Here is a 19,806-nt window from a genome sequence, read left to right as displayed (position 1 = left end):
TTCCAGATGTCTTCTTCCGTCTGTGTTCCCTTGAACAGCAATTCGAGCCAGTCTATTTTCTTAAATTTTACTGTCGTGGGCATTCCAAAACCATCTTCACTGTTTTCCCTATCTGACTTTATTCTGCGTACATATTTTCTGATTGTCTGAGACGAAGCATCAATCGTTTTTATCGAAAAGTATAGTTTTGAAAATTGGAGCAAAATGGATTCTTCTTTAAAGAGTACAATAGTGAAATAGAGCAGTGTAAAAGGTTATCACTTTAACAAGTCAATGAGTAGTCATATACCCATGGAATACTGCCAAACTACCTCTAGGATTGATACAGTACTTATGTATAAAGATTTTACATTATTGAAAATATTGTTGGAATCAGATTTCATAAAATCGATTTTATTATTGGAATTTACTCGTGTATTCCGTCGACATAAACCAAACAAAATATTTTCGCGTTGTAAAACAAAATACCCGAAATTCAAGAGACTAATTTCGCAAATTAATGTTCAATCCTACGTTAACAGAACGAGAGTAACAAATTAAGGGTTCGTGCCACCGTGGAAAATTGAAATAAACGAATAAAGCAAAGAGGGAGTAAATATTCCCAAAATATGAAGGATATTACACCATTGTTTTATAAATGTGTGAAAATTTTGAAGGAATTTCTGCCGCGTTGTTGGGAGGGAAATTCATTTTCATTTGAGGTTGTTAAATTCGGGGGTCGTAATTTTACTAGACGCGTCAACCGAAACATGGACATAAGGTCATAAAATTTGTTTTTGTAACTAACTTGGTACGCTTGATATAGGACGGGTATTACGGAAAGCTCTTTTTTGTTAGTAATGAGAAAATGTAGCATGTTTGAAATATGCGTGTTATTGCTGGCGGTGAATAGATTTTTGCTTTTACGATTATTGAACTTATGATCTTTTTGATTCTGTGAATTGTTAACGCGAAAACGTAGAATTTACAAATGAGATTGGAGATTGTTTTATCATTATTTGAAAATGTGGTTTTTAAGTTGATGAAGATGACTTTTAAATAAATAAATCAATAAAAAGGTACTAAAAAGAGCAGGGAAAAATTATCCCAATTAAGCAAACGAAAGATGATTTTTTTGTCAGAAGTTTTGAATACTAAGATTTTATTTTTTATACCGCACAACATTAAATAGTATATTTATTTATTGATTTGGCGTTTAATTTGTAGAACTCCATTTTAATTTATGTATTAATTTTAAATCAAACACAGATTTTTTGAGTCTACTAAGTTGTATTTTATTAACAAAAACACATATAAAATTATATTGTGACAATTGTTTTGCCTTGTTAGGGCATTATCAAACGAATGTGAAGATCAATGTTTGATCTTCACATTCGTTTGATAATGCCTAATTGATTTAAAATTAATACATAAATTAAAAAGTCTACTTTTCGAAACTGTAATAAATATTTCTTTCTAAACCTATATTTCTTGGTAATAAACTTCGTTGTTTATGTTGTGATATTAATAAAATAATGTTTATTTTAAAGTAAACGTGGTATATCTTTATTTATATCGCATCCCAACTGAAACGAAATACATACTCGTACATATTTGAAACGAATATGATTCCTCACAAACATATGGTACTTCACAAGTAAAATCTCAAGGACTCTGATCACTTCATATGCTGTGTAATATGGCTTGAATAGTGAACAATACGCAGCGTATAAACTGACCATTTAAACCAATCAATGACAAATTATTCGCTCTATGAATGTCTAGACTTCCATATTCCCATCCCAACAGGCATCTTTATGAACATATATAGAGATATCGATGAAAATATTTGTTTTAATGTAAATATTTTTCATTAAACGTTGTGAAATTGCACGAAAACAAGGTGCATGAAGACACGCACCTTTTTTCACAGTTTAAAAACCTCTTTTTTTTTTAAATTTCTCCCTTTCAAATCAGAGAAGGCATGGGACATTTAAATAAAATTTTCTAAATATAGAAAAATGGTTTTCGTGACAAATTTCACTTCCTGAATACGTCACCGTTGTGGTTCAGTGGGATACAATATATTCTCCGCTATTAAGGATAATTGCAAAAGTATTTTAATGATACGTGTATATAATGGGTTATAAGATTATTTACCGGAGAAAGCTCACTGACAAATACTCCAGTTGACCTCTCCCTAAATATCTCCCATTAGCCGGGGCTAAGAATGTCTCCAAATGCCTCACAAATTAGCGACTTATTATTGCCGGGCCGTATAAACTGTTTTAGGTGAGTAATTGCTCTTGGTCACGGACTATTCTGACCGCGTATTTATAAAATATAGAAGGGCAGGGTGCACCGATATGTTGAAAGCTTAACGGGTGGTCGACAATGCTTTTGGTGAGTTTTGCAGTGTTTTTCTTAACAAAATATCGAACGTGGATAAATTTTAATGCAGCCAATTTTTTCCTCTCGATGTCGGTGGAATTTTGACATAGAAATGAATTCAAACGCTTTATATGCAAGGTAAAAAATTACAAACAGTACTTAAAAAAATATGACATGGTAATATTTTTTTAAGTAAAGTGAAATTGTGAGTTCTGATTGTGTATCCTTTGGAAATGCCATAGCAAAAAATGTTTTTTCATTAATCGATTCGGCGATTCGCTGTGGTAAAATTTATCCAATTTTAATTTAAATTTTACTTCGTACGCTGTTTAAAAATGATGCGAAATGCATAGAAAAACGTATAAGAATAAATTTTAAGAAATAGTGGCATTTACTGAGCAAAACTTAAATTGAATTTTTTTTTTTTTTTTTTTAATTCCCATTTTCATAATTTCTGGCATTTTAATATTGTATGTTGTTAAACCCCTAAAAATGTGAATAATGTTCAAAAATGAATATAAATGCCTTATAACATCAGATACTGGATTATTCATCATATGGATGATTTGTTAATTTAAAGGTGTCAATATAATAGGTAAATATAAAAATATGGAAATAATATGAAAGAAGATATAAGTACGGTATCCCAGGGCTTACGACCTGGCATTTGGCTGGCTTAAGCGGTCACTTTATAATTAACTGATAATTGGTGGCGCCAAAATTAACCTTACTTTAAAATCTATCGCATTGTACCAGCATATGGAAGGTAAATGATATCATTGCATATACACAGATTTCAAACAATAATGCAGTATGGATGTTCGATAATGAGCAGAATGGTGAACGTCACACAAAAGTATAAAGTGTTCGCTTAAGACAGCCAAATGCCAGGTCATAAGCCCTGAGATACTCTGACTTCCATCTTCTTTCATATGAAAATAACGATAGATATTTCATATCAAGTGCAGGCAATACATATATTATATTAAATATTAAATGTTTAAATAAACAGTTTTTGAAATTAAAATGTACCTTTTTTTAAAAATAACTATATATTTTAAAACAAAGTGAAATTTTAATAATAAAATAGAAAACCACAAAGTTAGTGCTTCAAATATACATAATAGAGTTGTTTTAATAGTTATTTTTTCTTTATTTTTATAACGGTGCGTCAGCAAGTAAATGTTGAATCAACAAATAATAATAATATTATTAATAAGTATACCCGGTCAGAACGCACTGCTGAGTTTCGACACTGTGTGCTTTAGAAATACGCTTTCGACCGCTGGACGGGGGTCGTTATAGGGGCCATTGTCGTGCGGGGGACGACGCCGGGCGGCCATATATCTGCGCTTAAAGCTCGCCAGCTTTGCGTGAGCTTTGGGGAAAACATGCGGACAAATAGCACCAATTAATATGGGCACACAGAGACGTTAGCGGGAAAGTGTTTCATATTTTTTGACCACTGATATGGTGTGAGTGAGTGAGGAAAGGGAAGATCTTAATGTACACATTCCAACGATACGTTGAATACATATGTGTATACGTATATACAGAAATAATAGGCACATTTTATTGTAGGGGTAATATCCAATGATTCCTCAGGAAAAAGAAAGTATTTGATAGGCGAAAGGAAAAATTGAAGGGAAAATGCGGTCTCGCAGATGAATGTGCGGCAAAACGAAGTTTGATAGATGTTCGAATGGTGATGTAGAGAAAGAATGTAAGGCGTACTAACCTTTATTAGTTCATGATAATATTTTTACAATAGCAAACAACGTGTCATAATCTGTATTCACAAATCTGAATTTGTCCATATTTATTTAAAAAAAAAGAAAATATCTTAACAAAGATCAAGAAGAATATAGATGTGTTGGTATTTGTTGGTCAAAAGTAGGTTAGGATTGTAAAAAAAAAAGTTTTCATTGATTGATTTCACGGTTACTTTGTGGTCATTAATATCTCTCCATTTTTAATTAAAGTTATACTTGGTAAATACCACGATTTCTAAAAATCTATTGTGAATGCATCGAAACACGTATTTCAACAGATTCTAAGAAAAAGTGGAATTTCTCAAGTAGAACTTAAATAAAAACAGTAAAAAACTTTTATTAATTGTTTTGGCATTTACTTATTTAATTACTATTACTATTAAATACATATGTATAAATCACCATACATTTAAATCTATTGACAAAAACCATTATTTCTTTCAGTCTATTATGGCACGTATTTTGATGCATTCCGGGTTATCATAGGGTGTTTAAAAATGCAACGAAATGCATTAAATAGGTTATAAGAACATTAACGTGAAATTTGAATTAAAAATAAAATATATTAGTAATAAAAGTAAATAACCGCTCACCGACATTTTTACGTCTACCGTTTTCGAGACGTACCGGTCTCTTCTTCAGGACAATCACTACAACAGGATATAAAAAATACTTTCCGTCACCACCATGATACTATACACACACAAAAAATTGCATAAAAATGCATGTTTGTTCTGCAACCCCTAGTGCATGTTGGTCCTCGGGTCTACCAAAATCGTATGTGATAAACATATTGTGTAGTAAACCGTGTGAATAGTGCTATGGTGGTGACGGGTAGTATTGTTTGCATGCTGTTGTAGGGATTGTCCTGATGAAGACACGGGTAAGTCTCGAAACCGGTAGACATAAAAATCTCGGTGAGAGATTATATACTAATATTATTAACATTTTTGTAAAAAAAATGTTTTGAAGTAAAAATGACGTACCACAAACATTTTGAGTGTGTCCAAATACTTGTTCACAAAATCTGGATTGACTCCAATTACAGTAATTTATCTCATTGGAGATAATCCAGATTTTGTAAACAAGTATTTGGACACACTCAAAATGTTGGGAATAAATTATCTGGTCAAATTATAAGCTTAAATAATAAAAATGAAAATGGTATTTTCTGGCGTTTCTCATGTGTGTGATTATAATACAGGATTCGGACCTCAAATACTTATAAAAGAGTTTCTGCTTAATAAAAAGCTCCTTTTCATCTCACCAATAGATGTCTCTCGTGAAGTTCTAGTGATTCAAGAACAATGTTCCAAAATTGGTTCATATATATATAGTGATCACTTAAACCAGCCTTTGACGGTCGTCAGCCCTGTAAATGCCCAGACTTCCATATTCTTCTTCGTCTTTGATGAGATGTAAACAATATGCTTTAAATATTAATCATATTGAGGTTATGAATTTTCATGATATTTTCAGTTCGAGTTCTTTCAGGTTTCAGGCGTGCATCTGGTGCAGTTATTCCACCCGACGTCGCTACATAATCTCAGCATCCCCTCCGAGTCCCGGGGCAGTTCTGTCCGTTCGATTTATCGCGATTCAGCTACCAGACTGCTCGCTACAGACCCCCGTATATTGCCATTCACGATGCGTTCTCCATTTTGCTGCACTGCATTGGATTCAATCTGGAATTTTAATTGACAACATGAGAAATGGAATTCGGTAACTGCGAAATCTATCTAATCATTTCTGAAAGTGGATGGACAAGGAATGCTCTCCTGAAACTAGTAGTGTAAATTTAACACAATATTTAGGTAATATTTAAAAAAGGTGAATAATCAATTTATTCACAGCATTTCCAGTGTATCCATATAGTAGAATGGGGCTACTTGAACTTTGATGTGTTACTTGAGCCCAGTAAAAAAAAAATCTGTATTTGGTGTACAATAATGAACGTATCGTGACAATAAGTGTCACTTGTCTGGGAAGCAATGAATCATGTTGATACGTTCATTATTGTAGACCAAATACAGATCTAAATATTTTTTTATGTACTGGGCTCAAGTAATACATCAAAGTTTAAGTAGCCCCGTTCTACGGTACTTACCTATATATTATTTAATACCACTTTGAGTTTTATTTCATTACACATGACTAGTTTCAAAAACTACGGTTGTTTTCATCTACAGGTGATTAAATAACAAACTTTTTTATATGTTATAAAGTAAAACTCAATAAGTGGTATTATACAAGTGTTTAATTTTTTTTAAATAATCAACATGTCATTCAATCAAGTTAATGTACAATCAATAAAAAAATATGTCCAAATACTTTTATTCACTTAGGAGTTATTTTACAGTTTCCCAAAATATAAAATAATCCGGGCTCAGATCTTGCATACAAATAAAAGTGGCTACATTAAAGCTTTCTAAATCCATTCATTGCTGGCTGTTGTGAACTCAATCACGCAACGTCATGAGATTGATCATATATATATATATATATATATATATATATATATATATATATATATATATATATATATATATATATATATATATATATGTATATATATATATATATATATATATATATATATATATATATATATATATATATATATATATATATATATATGGCTTCCAAAATTTCAATAGTGTAGTTGTCAATCATGGGTAAAATTATGAATGTTACACGTATGTAAAGTGATCATTTAACCAGCCTATGATAAGACAAAAACCCTATAAATACATTGACTTCCATATTCTCTTCTTCATGAGATGTCAATTTAAATAAAACTCCAATAGTGGAGAAAAAGCAGATTTATGATCAAGTGTTTGAACACACAAATATTGTAAAATATTTGTGTATCTTTTCGAAACATAAAAACCCTATAAAAGAGATATTCATTTAATAAACTCTTATGTTTTATATAATCACCCTTTCTTCGTTTAATTCCATGAATTCCGCGTGAATATTGTTACGTAATCCGTTATGATGGGATTAATGGGCATGATATTTATGTAATAATTATAAGAACAATACGTCAATCAGGCTTCAGAACGTAATAGGTTGCTTATCAATAGGCCAGTGTGTGTATTATCCGCGCTTCGTCATCCGTCTCTCTTCCAGTGTAATTGTCGGGAGTAACAGGCGTCGCTCCATCCTTCTGCTCTCCCGATACAATGCTGCCACCTCGAGTGGAATATCACGGGGGGTGAATATTCACAGCAAACTACCCTTGCGTTGAACCAATCCACCCTATTGTTCTAAGCATGCCTAGTGAATGCTGAACGCAAGGGGAGATTCCAGATAGTGGGAGATCTTGAAATAGTGCAGATGTGTAAGTGGTTTAGACATCAGCAGGCTTCTTATGGGGTATAAAAATAAAATATTAGTTTTTGTATCTTTTTTATTACACTGATGAAATCCTACCCCTGAGTTTGGATTTACTATAAGAAAAACTGCATGTAACGCCCTTGTATATGTGTGTTTAATAATACATGAAAAAAACTATTTATTTTTTTCCCCATTTTTTAATAATGGTAAAAGAAGTTCTTTATAGTATATATATATATTAAATATTAAAATTAAACACCAATTTTTAAGGTCAATTTAGTCGTACATTTTTTAAAAAAAACATTAATATAAAAAGTCTTGATAATTGATTCGCCTTTTTATGGCATTTCGTAACAAATTAATTATTTTTATTTTAATGTTTTAAAAAAGTATAATGTGCAACTAAGTAAACCCTTAAAATCAGTGTTTGATTTTAAATATTAAAATATTTAAAATATAATGTGGTTATTTTTATATTAGATGAAATGCAATTTCTTAAAAAAATGTCAGTACAAAACTCAAAATCCTTGTTTGTGTTTTTATTTTATTAATTTGGCATTGACTTTGTGAAATAAAATGGTGATTTAAATATACAAATAAAACACTTGATTAAGATCACTTTTAGAATTTATCAGTAGGTAAATATAAACATAATTAGTTTCGAGAACTATGGATTTTATTATCAACAGGTTAAAGTTCAAACAGTTTGTATTTTTACCAACAGGTGAAAATACAAACTACAGTTGTTTTTACCAACAGGTAAAAACATTTGTAGTTCCTGATATTAGTCGTTATTTGACTCAAAAAGTGGTTTTATGCAATTGTTTTATTTTTATATTGAAATCATCATATTATTCCACAAATCAATAAAAAAACCAGTATCAATAATGTTTCCATATTATAGGTGTCTCAAATTAATATTAAAAATATGTCGTTCTTTTTAAATGATTAAATTATAAAGTGATTGCTTAAGCCAGTCAAATGCCAGGTCGTAAGCCCTGGGATGCTCAGACCTCTTCTTTTTTCATATGAAAAGAACAATATGTAGATGTTTTATTTCACGTTGAGACTTCTATAATATTGACATATCATCCGTAGGGTGATAAATGCAGCATCTGATATAAAAAAGTATAAAAAATCCACTTATTGGTCTTCTCTACTTTCATTGTCTTTAACTGATAAACAAATTGTAGTATTCGCATTTGAGTTTTTTGAAAAAGAGATAATTTTTTGTTTTTGTTTTTGACGAAGAAGTTTCGAAATCGGTCGGACGTTTAGATTTAATTCAATAATTACAAGTAAATGGAAAATTAATAACTAAGTTCTGCAAACATTGATTCTAAAAGATACAAATTTAAACGTTAAGTTTTTTAAGCACAGTAAAAAAATAATTTCCAGATGAATATGGCGGAAAAATAATGTTGTTTTCCTATGAAGTTTGAAATTGTGAAATTTAATTACGTTTTCCGCGGAAAGCCTTCATTCTTTCAGTAAGCCTCTCTGCGGGGAGGGGGGGGGGGAAAGAGACCTGAAAAAATGCAAAACCTGGGCTTACGTCATAACAAACAAGATCCTAGTTAGAAAGGAGGGTAGGGGTAGGTGAATTAAAATGTGATACTGTAAACATGGCGCGACCACCTGGGGTCGGAGGGAGAGGGCGCTAGCTTTATTACTTTGTTGTTCCGCCGGAAGTGCCTCTAACCCGCTGAAACTTACTTGTCGGTCACGTGTCTTCTTTATACCATGCCACATTGCAAATACCGTCAAATTTATTTACATTCATTTTTCATAAAAAAGGCAAATTTTCAACGAAACTTTGGCTATCACTATGTATTCGGTGATAACTTAATTAAAACGTCTGTCTGTTTTGGTTCATCAACAGCCATACATTGTATCATACATGCCCTTTGATTACTTAGACTGAATACCCATTCTATTTGCTTCACGTATTCAGCGTCACATGATCTGCCGGTCAATGAATATGACCACGAATTGGACACATGATTAAAAGTACGTCTAAAGTTGGAGAAATGAAAGATATAACCCCATTTTTGCCAAAAATGTAATCGACACAAATCATGATTTTGTCAAAAATAGTTACATTTAATTCTTACACACTCTAGTTAAGGTAAAAAAATAGAATTCCTTGAAAGAAATAGATTAAAAAATAAATAAAGAAATATTAAATGACTAAGTCAAGCATAAACATTCACCATTCAGCATAATCTTGATCGTTAATTATATGAAGGCAAGGTGATCACTTCTGCGCTTCAGGGACCAGTCCAGAGTAATATTAAATAAATATTAAAGTGTAAATTCACTCATATTTATTTTCACCCCCCCTGGGAATCGAACCTGGGACCTCCAGCACGGTAGCTAAACAAGCTGATCATAACATCACGGAGGCGGACTCGGAGAAAACAAGCAATAGTTTTAAATGTCATGTCGATGAGAAAGAACAGTCGGAAATGTGTTTCAGAAAACGTAAGACTTCCTTGTATAAATTTTACAGTAGAAAAAGTTATTAACCTACAGTTCCAGATTCACTCATATGTTTTTTAAATGTACCTACAAACACCCATATTCATAGTAAAATGTTTAAAAACTTACTCAAATCCCTTACATAAATTTAATTTTTATTTAAAAACACACAACTTAGATTCATTCCATATAAATTAATGATTCGCTGATTATAAATTAGTTTTAATAAAAACCTGTCAATGAAAACAATTGTTATTTTCGAAACTAGTCGTGTGTAATGAAATAAAACACAAAAAGTAGTGTTATGCGAGTGTTTAATTTTTAAAACAATTAATTAACATGTCATTTTTCTTGTTAGAAAACAATCTTAAATGGTTTTCAACCCCTGCTTTGCTGTGTATATAACATAGAATTTTGTCTAGCCTCTCAATAGTCTGATTTAAGTAGAAAAGACTATTTAATTGTTGTTTTATTATACTTTCTAAATCTTTTTAATTGCCCCTCAGTCTTACACTTTAAAAAAATTATGTTATTTTTTAATCATGTCATTCATCGCGTCTTAAAAGGCTTTTATCGATGATACCTTTGTTTTTTATGATATGCATTGGGTTTTAAAAAATCCATTTTTTAAAAATTTTCAGTGAAATTCATTTGATGCATATAAAGATGCTTTACCAGAAGTGTATTTATTTTTAATCATGTCATTCATCGATTCTCTAAAGGATAGCATAGCAAAAGGATAGAATAGCATAAAGTATAGTTTTCTATCGACGATACCTTTGTATTTTTTCAAAGACATGTATTGTACTTTCAACAATTTTTTTTATTTTATATTTAAGTGAAATTAATTTAATATTTTATTTATTGTTTCGGTATTCAATTTGTGGTCAGACACGATGAAATTATAAAAGAAAAACACTTATTTTTGCCACTTGAGTTTATTTTATTATAACGACTATTATAACGAGTTTATATTTAAAGTATAGCTTCCAAAACTAGTCGTTTTAATAAAATAAACTCAAGTGTTAAAAAACAAGAGTTTTTTTTCACTAATTCATTTAATGTTTAAAGAGAAACATTGCCAGTATTATAATATCAATATATTTACTATATTGACCTCACTGTGTATTAATGTTTGTACATTCTACCATTAAAATACTGGTTTACGGTCCGGCAAACATCATGAGGTCGCTGTCGATAGTTGCCGCCCGAGTGCAGCCTGATTTGCCGCCCCGCTGCAGTAGCTCGAGCGTCACGCTGCAGGGCGGCACATGTTGCCTCCCTGTGGCCACCCCTGACCAGCTGGGCGGGCTTTGTGCCCCCCCCTCCGTCTACTGACCACTTGGGCGGCAAATGAGCCCATCGATTCTTGAGAAATGTCAGTCTAAATGTAAATTAAGCTATGCGTTAAGCTAATTTTGATTGTAAAACATTTTTTTTTCCTGAAAATTACTTTTACATTTATTCAAACTAAAGTATCTGAATATTTTTGTCCATCATTTGATTTTTATTACTGTGTACATGTTTTTCATTTTATTTATTTTTAATCAGACTATTACACATATTATTTTGAGGTTTAAAAATATTTAGTACTAGTTGTACGCAACCAGGCGTTGCTATTGCTCATGCTGGTAAAATAGAAAAGAAAAGAAATAGAAAGCACACATTTCATGTTAAACACCCTTGAAGTAGTATTTAACGAAAATGGCGCTACTCAAATTTATTTTAATTACAACAAGTCTAGAAGTAATTTTTTGAGAATATCTATGTGGAATCGTTCAAAGCTCGTATGTGCTTAGTTAATTTTGCCTGAGCGGGGATGATAAGTAAATTAATTAATGCACTCAGCTTTCAAGATATAATAATTAGTGAGTGCGCTTCTGCTAAAATAATAGTTATTGGCATACATGAAGTGCTATTTTAAGCTCAAGCTGCCTTGTCGCGTCTCGACGTCGGCGTCGGTTGCCATACTAATCTCTCCTAACAAGATTACATACCATATATTATTTTCCAGCAAGATTACACGAAATAATCAACTAATTATAACTCTGGTATAATAATTGACGTAAAAGTATTTTTTTATAAAATAAAACTCTAACTTGGTTTTTAACCACTTTTTTATACTGTTTTCTGAAACTTTGTGGTACATTTTGTAAACTCCTGCCTTGTTGTGTTTATAAAATAGTAATAATAATAATAATAAAGCCCTTATCCGCACCCCAATGATGTATAGGGCACTGTGTCATATAAACGCAGTGTTGTCTTGATGATGAAGGAAAGGCGATCAGACCTCCGCTTCAGGTATCAGTCCATGGTAATATTGAATAAATATTTCAGTGAAAAAATCACTTATGTTTATTTTACCCCCATAGGAATCGAACCCGGGACCTCCAGAACGGTAGCCGAGCGTGCTGACCATTATTACACTACGGAGGCGGACATTTTTTCTAGCCTCTCATCAGTCTCATGAGGTAGACAACGGTGAAACACGGTCACTGGTGAAAAAAAAAGAAGAAAAAAACTATGTACTTGTTGTTTTATTATACTTCCTAAATTTATTCAATATCTCTAAATTTTAAATTTTTTTCATATATTATTTTTGATCATTAAATTTATTAATTCTTGAGAAGCATTAGCATAAATAAAGCATAGCTTGGTAAGATTAAAATCGTATTTCTTTTGTTTTCTATTTTCAAAATGCATTTCTTTTTATAATGTTGTTTGGAAAATAACGAAGAAATTAATAAAACTACGTTAAACTTTCTACATAAGTTACAACTCATAACGTAAGTAATGTTAGCTTCTCAATAAGTTGAAGCCAACCCTTGGAACTTGAAACCGCTTTAACGGAATGGAGTTCTCATAAGTTTGAAGGCCAGTTTTGTTTGAATGAAAGGTTCCATTCGGCTATCTATCTACTCAGGAGCAAGTTTCTCCGCCGGAAGTGCAGTCTTCAATATTCCTAAATGGCCGGAAGTGGGTTCACTTACCCCTAACTGCGTAGTGCATATACTAGCCTCCTAATGCAATTTCCCTTCCGTTCTCTCCATAGTTACTTCCTTACTTACTTATGGTATCTTAATTCTACCATTATGCCATTCTTTAAACGAAAGGATTATATTTTAATTTGAATGAATTTACTAAAATTATGATTTTTCGTGTATATTATGTATATATACGTATGAGTTTATCAAGTATTAGTTTTTAAAGCATATTATAGGAGTATTCTAAAAAAAAATCGTATACATATACATAACATTTATAATATACATATAATATATATACATATATAATAGGATAGGTTAGTGGGATAGGCACTATTTTTGTGCCTATGAATAACGTATGCCAGTGTTTATAAGTACATATGAGAGAAAATTGAATGAAAAGTTAGAAATTGAAGAGTATCATTACCTAATGAACGGAATAACCTTGCACTTTATCTCTCCATCAAACTTTTAAGTGCACCTAAGTGAGTAAGGATACTTAAATATTATACATATTTCTACATGGCGCTTCTATATAAAGACCACAAAAATTAAAAGTAAATTTGATTAATAAATGATAACCACAACATGTTGGGTTGGTGCAAATCCATATATAATACGAATAAAGTGATTGTAACTTTTGTATGCGTTTAATTCCCTGTTTTTTTAGGTTACGTTTCAACGATGAAAAAACCTTTAAGGGATAGATAGATACACATGCTACTAATCTAAGGCAATGTTTATAAGCATATATAGACAAGCATGCGCTTTAAATGTATACTTTCGATTGAAATAAGCGTGCTCGTTTACATACATCGATATTAGCATTCTCATAAACAAACCTGTTCAGTCGTGCTCAGGGTACTCCCCTCACACCCAAAATGAAGATATTAATTTCTAGCACAGTACGTACATACCTGTTCCAAAGTAGTAATTGCTCAATAATAGCATTCATTTGTACTAAAAATAAGCATGCGTATCTAGACATGCTTTTGTGCCTATAAGGAATATAATTTTTTAAAAAATTAACATTTCAACAAAGATGACGATACATATGGAAGTCTGGGCATTTTCGGGGCTTACGACCGTCATAGGCTGGTTTAAGTGTTTACTTTACATACGGTTTAAGTGTTCACATTACATTCACCAATTCTACCCATGATTGACAACTACTATTCAATTACAACATTTTGAGTGTGTCCAAATACTTGTTCACAAAATCTGGATCTCAAAATCTCCAATTACAGGAGTTATTTTCATATTAAAAAATGATACTATTATGAGAATTCAAAAATAATACTATTCAATTATTTTATTGGAGATAATCCAGATTTCGGAACAAGTTTTTGGACATACTCAAAACGTTGTTAATAAAAAGATATTGCACCTAATCACAAGAGGCAAAATAGAAGGCCGCCAAGGTGTTGACAGAAGAAAAATCTTCTAGCCATAGAATATACGAGATTCGATGGGGATCATTACCATAAAGGCGCTGTTAAGAACTGCTCAAGACTAGACAATTTAATCTCAAGTGATAGTCGACGTAAGGAGAGACCTAACATGACGCGCACATAAGAAAAAGAAGTATCTAGACAAGGCACGGGGAACCTTTCTATTTCAAAAGGCCACATTTACTTATCTCATTCAACATCAGGCCGCAGTAAAGAAAACTTAGACACCCCCAATATAAATTATATCACAATATAAATTGTTTAAAATGCAATTAAAAAATATGGAAAAAATGCCTATTTACAAAAATTGGCATTAGTCAAAAGGCCGCACTAGAATAGCCAAAAGGCCGTATGCGGCCTTAAGGCCGTAGGTTCTCCATGCCTGATCTAGACTTTTAACAAAGCACAAACAAATACATTTTTTTTCTACTGACTATCCTGTTTTTTAAAACTGCCTACGCCACTGAGAAAATGGAAAATAATTTACTTGATTGTTCGAAGAGAATTCGAGTTAAATAATATTGAAACAGACAAAAGTTTTATTGCGCAAGAACATGCTGTTTGAAGTAGTGCACTCAATTAAGAGTAAAGTTACGCCGGTGCACAGAAGGGAGCGGAACTTTGATAACTGCATTAAAAATGCACCTACCCCTGCTATTGCGAGCGTTCGACAATTTCTAAAACTTTAATAATTACTCTTTTATCGGGCTCAATTATGTCTTCCTTCCTTTGTGACGTAGAATACTAAATGAACCTTTTTCGGAATTAATGCGAAGCCTTTAAAAATCGATTGATGGAAACTCATGACTCATGAATTTCGAAGGAGAATGGATGATTAAGGTAGTAATTTTTTTTCTATTTAGACTATTTTTATAGTGTCCATTTTTTGCACATCATAAAGATTTTACTCTTCTTAGGAGCTATACTTGTATATGTCAAGATTTTTATTTATTGATATCTTAAACAAAGATGAAGAAGGTTTAATTGATTACTTTTAACAAGTGCAACATTCATCATTCTTAGCAAAATTCAAAATTTGTAACAATGGTATGGACATTAAAAATAAAAATAAAATACTTTTTCATCCAAATTATGTAGTTTAATAGTATTTAAAATTATATTTCAGCCTTTAAAAGAAGGATCGGTGAAAACACGCGAATAATGAATTTTAAAAGAGAATGGGTATTTTGTCTTCTTCTTCTTAGTGTAGGCCTTGTGGCCTGTTTTAGAGAGGGATTAGCCTCTTGCGAAGTCGATTCACAGCTGTCAATCCATCTCTTTGGTGAACTACTCGAGAGCCGTCAACCTTGGGATTGGCGGTGCAGTACAATGTGGGGGAGTCTAGATAGTTCCATTCTCATCACATGCGCATACCACCAACTACACTAATACACTTCTCCACCTAACGACATCTTCGATCTCGCATATTTCTCTTATCCTGATGTTCCTTATTCTATTTCATATACTCTTGCCAGATATTCTTCTTAGAGTCTTCATTTCTTACACTCTTAAAGCGTTTTTAGTTACTGCGGAGTCCGCTATGCATTCGATCCCATGGGTCGCACACAAGTTTACATATATTTTTTAGTTTCATATATTTTACAACATTTTGAGTGTGTCCAAATACTTGTTCGCAAAATCTGGATTATCTCCAATTACGGGAGTTATTTTCATCTTATTTTTTGACATCTCATCAAAGAAGAAGAAGAATATGGAAGTCTGGGCATTTACGGGGCTGACGACCGTCATAGGCTGGTTTAAGTGATTACTTTACACACGTGTAACATTCACCAATTCTACCCATTATTGGCAACCACTACTCAAATTCTTGGAAGTTCTATATATATGAACCAATTTAGAAACCTTGTTCTCGAATCACTAGAACTTCACTAGAGACATCTATTAGTGAGATGTACATGAAGAAGCTTTTTATTAAGCTGAAAATCTTATATTAGTTTGTGAGGTCCGAATCCTAGATTATAATCACACACATGAGAAACGCCAGAAAATAACATTTTCATTTTTATTATTAAGCTTATAATTTGACCAGATAATTTATTTACAACATTTAGAGTGTGACCAAAATTTTCTTCTTCATCTTTGATGAGATGTAAAAAAAAATTAAAAAATAATATAAAAAATTAAATTCATATATTTTAATGGATATATTAAAAATAATAATAATAATAATTAATTTATAATTATTATCCTTAAGGATATATTAAAAAAATATATTAATGAGTACTTTTGACATTTATAACAACTAGGTTACATGTATATAACTTGTTCCTTTGTTAACAATGATTGCATCATTTAGTGCTGTTTTTCATGAAAAAATCGGGTAATCACCATTCTTGTTTATTGAGTTATGATTATTTTCATCGATCAACAATCTCAAAAATTGCAAATTCTTCAAACAAAGGGTATTCAAATCGTTTTAAATTTGTTCTCATTCCGCATCTCACAAAGGCTAGTTGATAACGGAAGTAGCTAGTGCTGGGGCTGGTTTCAGCGGGTCGGGGTAGCGGAAGGCAGTTAAACTGCCAACCGGATTATCTTTATGCCCTAACTTCCTTACGGCAGAAAATCTCACGGTACGTGATGGCTAAACAGCCTTCTCGCCAAGGCTGCACTGCTTTCCCAAGGGGTGGAAAGGATTAAGAAGGAAATAAAGTGGAAGTAAGTAACATAACTGATATTATGTTTTTTTTTGTTGCCGAAATTTATGTTCGTTAAATAGTTAATGGTTTGGGCATGTGAGGTTTTCTTTCAACGTTAAAATGAAATATCAAAAAGACTCATACACAATATTTTGAGTAAATCCAAATATTAATTTGCAAAATTTTGGTTTCTCTACACTCAGTTATTTATGTCAATATTGATATCCAAATATAAATGAAAATGACATGTCATGGTCTTTTTTAAGTGAAACATAATTCAGGAAGAATTTTACATGTATTTCTTAAAGGTCTCCTCTAGTTAAAAAAAACTATTAAACTCTCTATAACTTTATACATGGGTGACATTTACCATTCTACCTTTTATATATATTCTGTATATATATATATATATATATATACAGATATATTTTGAAACGATATATCTGTATATATATATATATATATATATATATATATATATATATATATATATATATATATATATATATATATATATATATATATATATATATATATATATATACATATATATATATATATATATATATATATATATATATATATATATATATATATATATATATATATGTATAAAACATAAAATCTAGCAACCGACTTATTTTTTTCGTATGATGGAGTAAGTTTTATTGAGCAGATAACTTTATTTTTTACAACTTTGATTTTAAAATTTTATTATGCTTATAATTTGACGAAATATAATATTCATGACATTTTAAGTGTATTCCAATCCTTGTCTACAAATGTGAGTTTCTTCTCTTGGGAATTATTAAAAAAATAAGGTATAAGTTTAAATTGGCCTATTGTGAAAGTTTAATTGAATATAAAGTTATACTTCCCAATTATATGCAAATCCAATAGCATTTATATGGTGCTATATTTGCATCTGCATTGTGTATTGCGTTATATCGTACAATGGCAGCTAAAGTTTAACCAAGTAACGAGTCGTGTCATGGAGTTCCGTGTTACATGTTACTTAGTCTTTAACCTCTTGGTCCTTTAAGGGAGGAACAGTTCGCCTCACTCAAATAGTTTGCTCCTACAAGAAGACTTACAAGGACATATTATGCCCCGTTCAAAGTACTGGTACATTTAGCTTAAATTCAATTTGAAGTTTCGATTTCAATACATTTAAGTTTGATTTTGGATAACATCAAGAACATATCAACGGCCCCTACGTAAAGTATTATATCTGCAAATCTATTCTTTACAATAGAAAGCTTAGAATTTTTTTCAACCTATTCTTTCTTATTAATTAACGGTTTTATCTGAAATTCTAAACTGGTATTATTAATTCAAAAACACGATAAAATAATGTATAAATCGTTTTAAAACTTTATGCTTTGTCAAAATTAAGTAGTTAGCGTTTTAGGAGTTCAGTTCATTTCGAAAATTCGATGTAGATAGCCTCTTATACGCCTGAAAACTAGGCGTAATTTATTTAATATATATATTTTTGTTTCTTTATATTTGTGGATAACGGTCAGTTGATAACATACATCAAATATCTCAAAATTGACAAAAATGTAGTTAGAGCACTTTACGTAGGGCACGTTGATATATTTTTTGGACCTAAGATTTTTACCGACACATCTTAGTGGAAGTGGAAGGAGTTGTCAGATTCACTCATACATTTGTATAAAAACATATTTTTTTAATATTTTTTTTTATCAAAAATCATTGTTAAAACCCTTACCATATTTTATACTAAAAAGTAACACCCAAAAAGTTTTTTCCACGTATATTTTATTTAACCAGTGACCGGGTTTTATTGTTGCCGAAATCATGAGACTAGTGGGAGGCTATACAAGATTCTATGTTATATACACAACATGGCGGGGGGTTGAAAACCGTTATTTTTTTCTGACAAATTGAATTTAAATATTTTATATGTTACCATATTTTGTATACCAAGTACAGAGTAGTATATTAACAGCTAAGTACGTGAAAGAAAGATGATCAGTTTTGCGCTTCAGATATCAGTTCGAGGCATCATAAAATAAATATTACAGTGAAAAATCATTTATATTAAAAAAGAGCCTGGGATCTCCAGCACGATACTCAAACGTGCTGACCACTACACTACAGAGGAGGACAAATACAAACATTGGAACATATTTTATTCGTATTTATTTCAATTTTAAAACCTTTATCCGCACTCCAATGGTGCATAAGGCACTGCATTATATAAACACGTGTTATCTTGATCTTTAACACACGAAGGAAAGGTGATCAGACCTCCGCTTCAGGTACCAGTCAAGGGATTCAATTCCAATATTGAATAAATATTAGAGTGAAAAAATCACTTATATTTATTTGACCCCCCCCTGGGAATCGAAACTGGGACCTCCAGAACGGTAGTTGAGCGTGCTGATTATTACACTAAGTACTACGCTTAGTCTATTTTAAACGAGAATTATTAATCATTACATTTTAAGTTTTCTATCGTTACAACATTATTTGTTAGGCGTGTCGATAAATTTGAGTAACAAAGTGTTGTTTGCATAAAACACGCTTAAAATATTTTTAGTAAATAAAACTCAAAGAGGGAAACGCCAGTCGTATTTTTGTGACTTTTATACCAAAAGGACTATCAGAATGCATCTGATAAATTGCATCCAACAATTTTGGGGGAGCGAGACAGCGGGGGAGGTGTTCCGTTAATAAACATATTTTTAGTTGTATATTAAATAAATAAATCATTTAAAAT

Source organism: Brachycentrus maculatus, unplaced genomic scaffold (assembly GCF_059751285.1).
Source record: "Brachycentrus maculatus isolate JH-2025_06_01 unplaced genomic scaffold, ASM5975128v1 h1tg000117l, whole genome shotgun sequence".
NCBI classification, from domain to species: Eukaryota; Metazoa; Arthropoda; class Insecta; order Trichoptera; family Brachycentridae; genus Brachycentrus; species Brachycentrus maculatus.
This window is presented reverse-complemented; position numbering follows the sequence as displayed.